This window comes from Ostrinia nubilalis, chromosome W, assembly GCF_963855985.1.
Source record: "Ostrinia nubilalis chromosome W, ilOstNubi1.1, whole genome shotgun sequence".
Classification (NCBI taxonomy): domain Eukaryota; kingdom Metazoa; phylum Arthropoda; class Insecta; order Lepidoptera; family Crambidae; genus Ostrinia; species Ostrinia nubilalis.
Genome location: NC_087118.1, coordinates 2,182,450 through 2,192,889, shown reverse-complemented (window position 1 = coordinate 2,192,889; position 10,440 = coordinate 2,182,450). Strand labels below are relative to the sequence as shown.

Genomic DNA, 10,440 nt, shown 5'->3' with positions numbered 1-10,440 from the left:
TTGATAGTGGTATTTGGAATACTAATGGAATTTGACAACGATATTTAGTAACAAAGGTATTTTTGTAACACTATAAACCTATTATTCTAAAATCAAATCTTTTTATTGTTCGACTAAATTCCCTGAACAAAACCGTGACAGGACTAATATTCCGCCTAAAAAACGAAGTCTCAATCCAACGGTCAACCAAACGCGTGGAGGGCAAAGGTCATCGCCTGCGCGCGGAACAATTTGCAGCCAAGTCAAGCCTAACCAAGGACGGAAACCAGTGGGTAGACACTTCTCATACAAAGACTAGTCTCTATATGTAGCAATTGATATACAACCTTATGCCTAAAGCAATAAAGTGCATTTTGGATTGATTTCACTATAGCAGGGGAACCCGCGGATCAATACCACCATACTAAAAATAATTGTTTAGTGTCCTTATGTTGGTAGTATTGTTAGTTTGACAAATGAAAAAAAATGTCTGTCAATTGAGTTTGAGTTTTTAACCGGCGAATTGATTCGTGTGAAGTTATTTTCTCAGATTTGGTGCAATATTACTGTAAATAAACTTTTCTGTCGTTTACGTTGAGTTGATTAAGTTCCTCCGTATCGGGCGTGATAAAGTTTGCTGTTCAGTGTTATGTTTTTTGTGAGATAGAGACTCTTTTAAATAAGCTGTGTTTCAACTTCTACAGAAGTTTAAACTCTTATTTACTTTTCTGTTTAATGGGTATGTTATCTACTTACTTGAAATATTAGATCTATTACAAATCTATTTTTCATTAAAAACAACAAAATGTAAATGTACTTTCAAAACTGGTAAATGCATGAACCAGGGCATTGACACTTACTTTTGAGTAGGTTTCCTCTGGATTCTGACCGGTAAGTTTCTAATAACACTCATTTATTACAAGATAATTTTACTGATTGTGTAAACTTAAAGGCTGGGATTAATATTTTTAATCATACAGTAAATAACCATAACCAATTTTTAATTTCAGTATTTTGTTTCGTACTCTGTAAATGAATTGCATAACAATACTAAAAGAAATTAGTTGATGAATAAATTTCAGTTTGTTATTCTTTTTCTTTTCTAATAGGTATTTCTTATTTCAGTTGTCGAATGTGGGTTAAAAATGCTGGCATAGAAGACTTAGCATATGTACCTATTGAAAAGTTACACCAACTTAAGTTTGTTTGTGGTGGGCACTTCACTCCTGAATCCTTCAATGCCAAAGGAACTCGGCTGAAGAACTCAGCTATTCCAACACTGGAATTGAGCAATCCCATCTTGCCAGATGAAGTTTTGACAGAGTTTCCTCTTCATGTAAAAGTCTCCAATAAAGAAAACCTCAAGACAGGTATGATGATGACTTCAATTATTTTTTTTAAATTTAATTTACTATCAATTTTTCTGAATTATTTAGATGTCTTAATTAATTTTCTTTGGTTTCCAAAACAAACCAACCGAATGCAATTTAACAAGGTTCTTTCTTTGTAACCACAAACATATTGTGTTGTATGCTTATCAATAAATAATATACAATTTTAATTATTAATTATATCTATACTTTGTTACAGTTCTTTATGATCATTCATATTGCATTCCAAAGAAGTCAAATCCAGTTGAACGAGGTATGTTTATCTAAAATTATACTAATAATATAAAAAGGAAATATTTAATTGTTTGTTTGTATTTGATCGGCTCCGTAACTCGAAGCCAAGATAGCCTAAAGTGCGGGTTAGAACCCCACAGCTTGAATATTGTAGTAAACCCACTCGTAACACAATTTAGCTTAGAATGAGGTGTTGAGTTAGAGGGACTTTAGTAATTTGTGTAATACAAATTCTTCAAAAAAAGTACCGGACCAATTTGAACAATTTTAGGCAATCTACATTAATTAGCCAGGTCAGCTAGTTTAATAATATTTATAAGCTAGTAATTTTTAATGTGAACAAGACATGTACTAGACTGATTGTACCCTAAAGTTGGGTGTTCTTACCCAACTTTAGGGTACAATCAGTCTAGTACATGTCTTGCTCACATTAAAAATTACTAGCTTAAATCACGATTTTTATTACATGATTTTTTTTATAAAAATCACTGATTTAAATCAATATCCGAAAATGGAATTAATGCAACACTGGGAGTGCATATTAATCAACTATAATGTTCGAAAACAATGTTGATTTAGGTGTTCAAGTGTGAAATAGCCGTTTTGTATGAAAAATTGGTAAAAAAATATTTTTCCATAGATTTTCTTTTTGCGAAAAAAAATAATAAAATTGATAATTGTATTAAGATATTCATGTTTTTGTAATGGAAACGGACACCACTTAAGACGAGCTGTTTTTGACGAAAGTTTTTTCTTGTTTCAGTAAAAATATGACATACCATCTTACACAATTTACTTTTTTTGGCTTGTTCCCAGTACTATACCTCAGTTGTACCTAAATAAACATGTTTTCCGCATGAAAAACTAAGGCAATGATTGCAAAATGTAATAAAAATCAAATAAATCAATATAAATCAAAATAATCACGATTTTTTCAAAAAAATCTGATTTTTTTGATTAAAATAAAAAAATCATGATTTTTTTCCACCCTGTAAGAACATGACATTTTATTACCCAATTCACATTTCATTATCTGCTTTCAGTTCCCCTTACAACTACAACCAAACAACTAAATTCAACATGTTTGGGAGCTGTGGATATACCAGATTCTGGTATTTCTGCGAAAACAACTTTTGAACCTCTTCCTTCTACTTCCAATGCACCAGAACATATGACCTATAAACCCATTGCTCATGGTAAGTGTACAAACTAATTATTTACCTTCTAAAATATGCCTTCCCTCAAACTAAAGAATGCCACCCTGGATGCGTTCTGCAGTCTGCAGTCAGGTCAAAATGAACTTATATGTACAACATTCTAGGTTTCTGTACATTTTATATTAATGCGATTTGACCGTGCGGATACGAACAAAGAACGCAAAGCACACGTGACTGATTGCCTTATCACGACCACTTACAGATTGTCTTGACATACCCGCAGACCGCATCCAGAATGCAGAACATTTTAAAACCTCTAAATGCCTTTAATTTAATATTATGTCATTGTTATTGAAGGTGGGCCCACGCTTCATATTTTATGAGAAGAGCTATCATTATCCTGTCTTTGCATTTTTTTAAAACTTGATAATGATTGATTGATTTGGAAATAATATGTTTCATAAAACAACAAAATAAATTTTAAACTAATTTGCATATCTATACTTATAATAAATCTGTAGAGAGGTCAATTCTGTACATGAAATATATTTTCAAAATAACTATCAGGGGGTGATTAGTGATCGATACTGATGCCAAAAATGCAATCAGTAAAATTTTTGTCTGTCTGTCTGTCTGTCCGTCTGTTTGTCTGTCTGTCTGTCTGTCTGTCTGTATGTTCCTTATAGAAACAAAAACTACTTGACGGATTTTAACGAAACTTGGTACAATTATTCTTCATACTCCTGGGCAGGTTATAGTATACTTAGGAATTCCCACGGGAACGGGAATTAGCGGGAAAATCCTTTTGTATAAAAATCTAAACCGCTTAAGTTAGACGCTTGAAATTTGGCATGCAGGTACCTTAGTAAACGTAAAGCTTAGTTACAACAGGATATTTCAAAATTCCCACGGGAACGGGAGTTAGCGGGAAAAAACATTTGTATGAAAAAATCTAAACCGCGTAAGATAGATGAAGGGGGTAAAACGGGATCCACGCGTACGAAGTCGCGGGCGGCCGCTAGTTTATAATATTTCAGATGATAAAAACATTTGCCATCAAGATGCACAGGCAGAAATATTAGTCCACAGTTATAAAAGACCTAAGAAAAACATTGAAATGAAAGGTAAGATAAAACATACCTAATTTAAAAAACTAAGTAAAATTGCTGATTAATTAACCAATATTCAATTCAATTTGCTTTAATGTTGTTTTTTTACTAATGGAAATGTTTTTATTACAGACACTTCATCAACATTTACAATTAAAGAGAAGAGGCTTTGGCGACAGTTACAAAATGCAAAAAAAACAATAAGGAATATAGCGAAGTCAAGAGTGAATTTAGACAAGTTAGATTCGGAAGTGCTGACATCGTTAGTAAAGGATGTAGTGCAGAATAACAAAAAAAAGTCACAAGGAAAAAGGTGGACTTTAGCCAACAAAATATATGCTTTGGCTATATTTAAACGGTCCCCTAAAGCATACCGCTATATGCAAAAGCTGTTTACGCTACCAAGCTAGGGTTTCTGCTCGAGCTTTCTCGAACTCGAGAAAACTCGAGAAATTTGGCTTCATTCGAGACGAGAAAAAAATTACCGGAGCTCGAGAATTCTCGAGTCTCGAATTTGAAGCTTTAATATTCTTGAAAGCCTATTTTCTTAGACAAAAGTAAGATTTTAATTATTTAATAGGTTAACGTTTCTTTTAGACTGGTCTAGTCTTTCCTTTTTTACCCTACTGCGTGACGCAAAGGAGTGATAATGTGTTTAACAGCCTATGTATGTATGTTTTTTGAAGCACTATAGAGACCGAACTCCGGGGTCGATTTTTATGATTCGCACGTCAATCGATTCCTTTCAGTCCGGCGAGTGTCACTAAAGACTATCGTTAGATTTGTTTTAACTGTAAATATATTAACATGGCCGATTTTTGGCGCTATAATATGTATTAAAAAAATATCTCAAACCTATCGAGTGGGGTATCAAAATAAAGGGTTTTTAAATAGCTTGCAAAATGTATTTTCTTTAACTAAAAGATTAAAATAAAAATATTATTAAAAAAAAAACCCAACTGGGTAAAAATGAACTGAGAAGATAAAAACAAGACAGTGTGCACAAATGCAGTCGGAAGCATCAAACACTTATCATCATCATCATCAACAGCCCTTTACAGTCCACTGCTGGACTATAAGCCTCCTCCGCGGGAAGAGTAGGGGTTGGTGACAAATGTATTCTATTCTGCCGTCACCACACGGCTTATCACCCACTACTTATCACCAACAAAAAAAAATAGTCATTGATGCCTTCGCCTGCATTTGTGAACACTTTGTCTTGTTCCTATCTTTTCAGTTCATTTTTACGTAGTTGGGTTTTTGTTTTTTTGTATATTAGATTTAAAAAAACCTGTGTTTTTAGCAAATTTCAATCGATTTCAACAATTTTAATTAAAAGACTCGAGACCCGAGAAAACTCGAGATTTTGGCCTCGAGAATTCCCGAAACTCGAGAAAAAAAATAGGTCGAGAAATCAGAAACCCTATACCAAGCACTAAAACGCTCCAAAGGATTTTAAAAAATATACCAATGGAGCCTGGTATAAATAAAAATATAATTGATATGTTAGAGGCAAAAGCATCAAGTATGCCAAAGGAAAATAAATATTGCTCGTTAATATTTGACGAGATGGCGTTAAAGAAACGGATAATTTATAACGAAATTGCTGATAAAGTGGATGGCTACGTGGATTATGGAGAGGGCGAGAACATGGGACGAGAAAAGAAAATTGCAGACCATGCGTTAGTGTTTATGATACAGGGTGCTAAACATAAATACAAACAATATATTGCGCACTATTTTGTGGAAGGCACAATATCAACAGCAAAACTGGCAAAAATTATATCGGACATCATCAAAAAATTAAAAGAAATCGGATTTGTGGTTCTAACAACAGTTTGTGATCAGGGATCTACAAATATAGGAGCTCTTAACATGTTAAAAAGAAACTGTGGACAAGGCATAGATAGCAACTTTTTCTCTGTAAATAATGACAAAATTTTTATAATCTATGACATCCCTCACTTGTTCAAATCATTACGAAACAATTTCTTTAAAAGTGGAAATATGTCTTTCGATGGAAAAATTGCACAATGGAGGCATTTGGTAGTTGCAGAAGAACACAACAGAAATTTTTTAAATTTTAAAAAACTGAATAGTACCATTGTAAATCCAACATTCAAAACTAAGATGAGGGTGAAGTATGCTGCGCATGCTCTGAGTAATACCGTGGCAGCTATTTTAAAAATGATGGCATGGAAAGAAGTTTCTGATTGCAATGATACAGCATTTGTGATTGAACAGTTAGATAAACTATATGATTGTACAAATGGTCCATCATCTTTAAATGACGTAAAGAAAGGGATCCGGGAAAATGTTTCCACATCAAGTAATCACATTGAGTCTTGGACCTTTTATACTGATAAGTTAAAAACCATAAAATTTATAACAGCAGAAAACACGATACTAAAAAATGTTAAATGCGTAAAGGGATATCAAATATCTATCAAATCCTTAAACGATATTTGGGAAAAGTTAAAGAATGAAGGGTTTAAATATATGAACCTTAGACAGTTTAACCAAGACTCTCTGGAAAACTTATTTGGAATCATTAGGCAACACAGTGTAACCAATAGAAATCCCACTATCACGCACTTTACTGCAGCGCTTAAAACAAGCATGGTTACTGGGCTGAAAGTACCTCATAGCAGAAGTGCTAATTGTGAAGCAGACAACAATAAACATATGCTGGAATATAAAGACATTTTAAAAACTAATTTAAAAACAACAGAAATAAAAATTAATGTTCAAGATTCCACAGACACTGAATTTTATCCTGTGTTGTCTATCCCGGACCCTGAAAACTTAGAACAGCCCATTGAAAATTTGTGTAGCCTTGAAAACCAACCAGTAGTATATGTAAGCGGGTATTTAGCTGCCAAACTATTACAGAACAGTTCTTGTTTAATTTGTGAAGAGTGTTTGAGCGTGAAAACTCCTGTTGACAATGATTTGTATGCATATAATATCTCTTCGCGAATGGTGGCATGATAAAAAAAGTGTCGTTTATCCAACAATTCAATTATGTACCACCGTAAATGAAGCTAAACAATTTTATCATGACCATATTGCCGACCAGATATATATGGAAAATGTTGGAAAATTCATTTTCTTAATGTTGAGTACAAATTGTAATTTTAGTTGGTTTAAATGTCAACAACATAATAAAGAAATTTATGATAAGATGTTTAAAATATTAAGTTACCTTTTTCTAAGAAAAAGTTGTAAAATCATTAATGACAGCTTCATAAAAAGTGAAAACAATTTTGCTGACAAAAGTAAAAAAGCACAGCAACAAAGCATTGAAAAGTAATCTTGAGGCTGAGGTTCGATCAGCTGATAAGAAAATTAAAGATGTTTATAAATAAAAATCCTATTTTTTCTTAGAAAAAGTTGTGAAAATAAAAGTTTACAAAATTATCATTTCTGTACTTTGTTATAATATTCAATAATTCCTCATGCCTACAACTGCTATGTCATGTTCAATACTTATTGTAATATACCTATTTTATTTCGAAATAAATAATTTACGTTACAAAACTTCGTTTTACTTACACATAGTATAAAATAAAAATAGTAATCATTAAAATATTGAAGGTTCCTATACTAGATATCGATATGCAATTACAACCCTAGCAAAGTATCGATAATCGATAAGTTATTACGAACGTCACTAATACTGTCAGAAAATAAGGCATTATGTTGGTAGCTCCGCCTGCAGTTTGTGCGGTTGGTAAAGATTTGCGGGTCGTTCTCTAAAATGCATATGTGTGCGTGAGCTCAAAAAATATCTATGGAGTGCCGTCTCTTACTCTTTTATGCTCTTTGACGGAAACCATCAGCGGTGACTACAACGGAGCGCACACGCAGCCAGTTCGCGCCCCGCATCGCCCCATAACAGAAGTGTCGAAGAAATTACCGAAAACGGATCACGCCTACGTACGAGGTGGACGGACAGCAGCCAACAGCCTGGACTACTCTTCCCAGCATTGCTTCCTGCCCTTCTAACTGTGAGCCCGTTCCTTTTCTTCTATCCTAATTTCGTCCCCTTTGACTTGTGCATATCAGTGAACTTTGTAACTTGCATTCAAGTGGTGTTTTACCGTTAAATTCGCAGTTTCAAATCAATATTCTGTGCCTAACTATTCAAAGTAACTCTTCTCATTTGCAAATTCACGCTTTAAATTGCCTAAATTCCATTATTTCAAGAACATTCGATTTTTTTTGGCACTATATTCCTACCTTCATCTCAAATTTAATTATTTTCCATCACTTCTTTCATACTGCGCACTAGCTTAATAATTTGCTCGCCTACGCTAAATTCTGTGCTACAATTGCATTTATTTTAAATATTTTGCACTCATTTTGCATATTTAAATTGACTAACTACGATTTTAGCATATTATTAAGCTACAACGCGTACATAAATATCGCCCCGCTTCTTAATTTAATTTAATTTCCGCATAATAAGTGCACAAAAATAACATTCCAGTGTGCTTTGATTGGGTGCGGTCATCGACCGACCACGCGCTACGAACGTGCACTCGGCGCCTATTGTTCTCGCGGCCACCTGCTACCTACGACTCGAGCGCATCAGCTGATCGACCCGCTGCGCATTCAACGTGCATCTCGGCCGGAACACGAAATGAGGAGCGTATCGTATTCAAATTCATTATTTTTTATAGTTTTCCGTTAACGTAACTTATTTTGCCACAATGTCTAATGACTCAAAGACCCCCGAAGGGTATTCTTCCCTTAATTCTAGGCGTGGAATAGCTAAGGGACGTCTAACAAAGTTTAAAAATCACGTTGATAATTTATTAACGCTAGAAACTGTATCTGAACTAGAAATTAGTAAACTTTCAATGAAATTATCTAGAATGGAGTCATTATACATTGAGTTCGACGAGCTGCAAAGCCAAATCGAACTAATGAATGTGTCAGATTTAAGTGTCGAACTAACAACTCGTGATATTTTTGAACAAGATTTTGATACTTACATTTCATTGGCTCAACAAACTATAAAAAAGTACTCACCTTCCAAATCTTCTCATGAAGAAATTACTTCAAATACCTCAACTCATGCCACTCATCACCATTGCCATGACGAGGGCCATAGTCCACTTGGGTTTAAACTACCTACTATCAAAATACCCAGCTTTGATGGCACCTATTACAAATGGTTAGAGTTTAAAGAAACCTTTTGTTCATTGGTTCATGACAATCATAAAATAAACAATACAGTGTGTCCGGGCATGTAGTGATCAAACTTTAACGGCGTAATCTATGGACAATTTTATCGGTGAAAATACTTTAAATTTGGGGCTTGACCCATTTCACGCATATTTACAAGGATTTAAGTTTATAATTTTAAGTTTTCACCTCTTCCTTCAAAAACAAGTGATAGCGTGGGTAGTTTAACATTAATAAGCAAATATTTTATATCATGCGATAGCCAATAAAATTATCTACTAGTAGAAGTAGAAAACAGACACAAGTTTCATACATTTTAAGGGAGTAAGAATGGATTTAATTAGAAATAAACATGATTTTTTTAACATCTTTTTCCGTTATTTCCCAACACAAGAAAAACCAGGTCGTTAATGTATGTTTTATTTGCATTGTATTATTAGTATTTGAGCTATTCTACAAAACGAATGTAAATTTATTAGTCTACGTCTATTAGTTTCGACGTAATTGTTGAACAGAGATACCCATTCCCAGCGGTTTCCATAGTAATCGGAATAGGTTGTGTGATTCTTTCAGGCAGTGCATTTTCGCATGTCGCGTGCGCTATGGAAACCGCTGGGAAGGGGTATCTATGTTCAACAATTACGTCGAAACTAATAGACGTAGACTAATAAATTTACATTCGTTTTGTAGAATAGCTCAAATACTAATAATAAAATGCAAATAAAACATACCTTAACGACCTGGTTTTTATTGTGTTAGGAAATAACTGAAAAAGATGTGAAAAAAAATATGTTTATTTCTAATTAAATCCATTCTTACACCCTTAAAATGTATGAAACTTGTATCTGTTTTCTACTTCTACTAATAGATAATTTAATTGGCTATCGCATGATATAAAATTTTTGCTTATTAATGTTAAACTACCCACGCTATCACTTGTTTTTGAAGGAAGAGGTGAAAACTTAAAATTAAAAACTTAAATCCTTGTAAATATGCGAGAAATGGGTCAAGCCCCAAATTTAAAGTATTTTCACCGATAAAATTGTCCATAGATTACGCCCTTAAAGTTTGATCACTACATGCCCGGACACACTGTATACATAAATTTCACTATTTAAATTCTTACTTGGAAGGTGAAGCAGCTCGAGTACTTTGTAATTTAGAAGTTACAGCCAAAAACTACCCAGAGGCTTGGCAACTTCTGTGCGAGCGCTTTGACAACAAAAGACAATTAATTAATAATCACTTAAAATCTTTATTTAGTTTTGAACCAATGCGTGAGTCAGACAAGTCTTTGCGTTATGTAATTGATCATGTAACAAAAAATCTGCGTGCCCTCTGTACGCTAGAACTACCTACCGATAAATGGGACGTCCT

At 33.7% G+C, this 10,440-nt stretch overlaps 1 long non-coding RNA gene across 1 annotated transcript; it reads left to right on the top strand.

The window, feature by feature from the left end:
- Nucleotides 1-831: 831 nt before the first annotated feature.
- Nucleotides 832-1,860, top strand: LOC135086372 (uncharacterized). Its single transcript, XR_010260452.1, has 3 exons — nt 832-870; nt 1,105-1,349; nt 1,570-1,860. It is a non-coding gene; the product is annotated as an uncharacterized LOC135086372 (long non-coding RNA).
- Nucleotides 1,861-10,440: the final 8,580 nt, after the last annotated feature.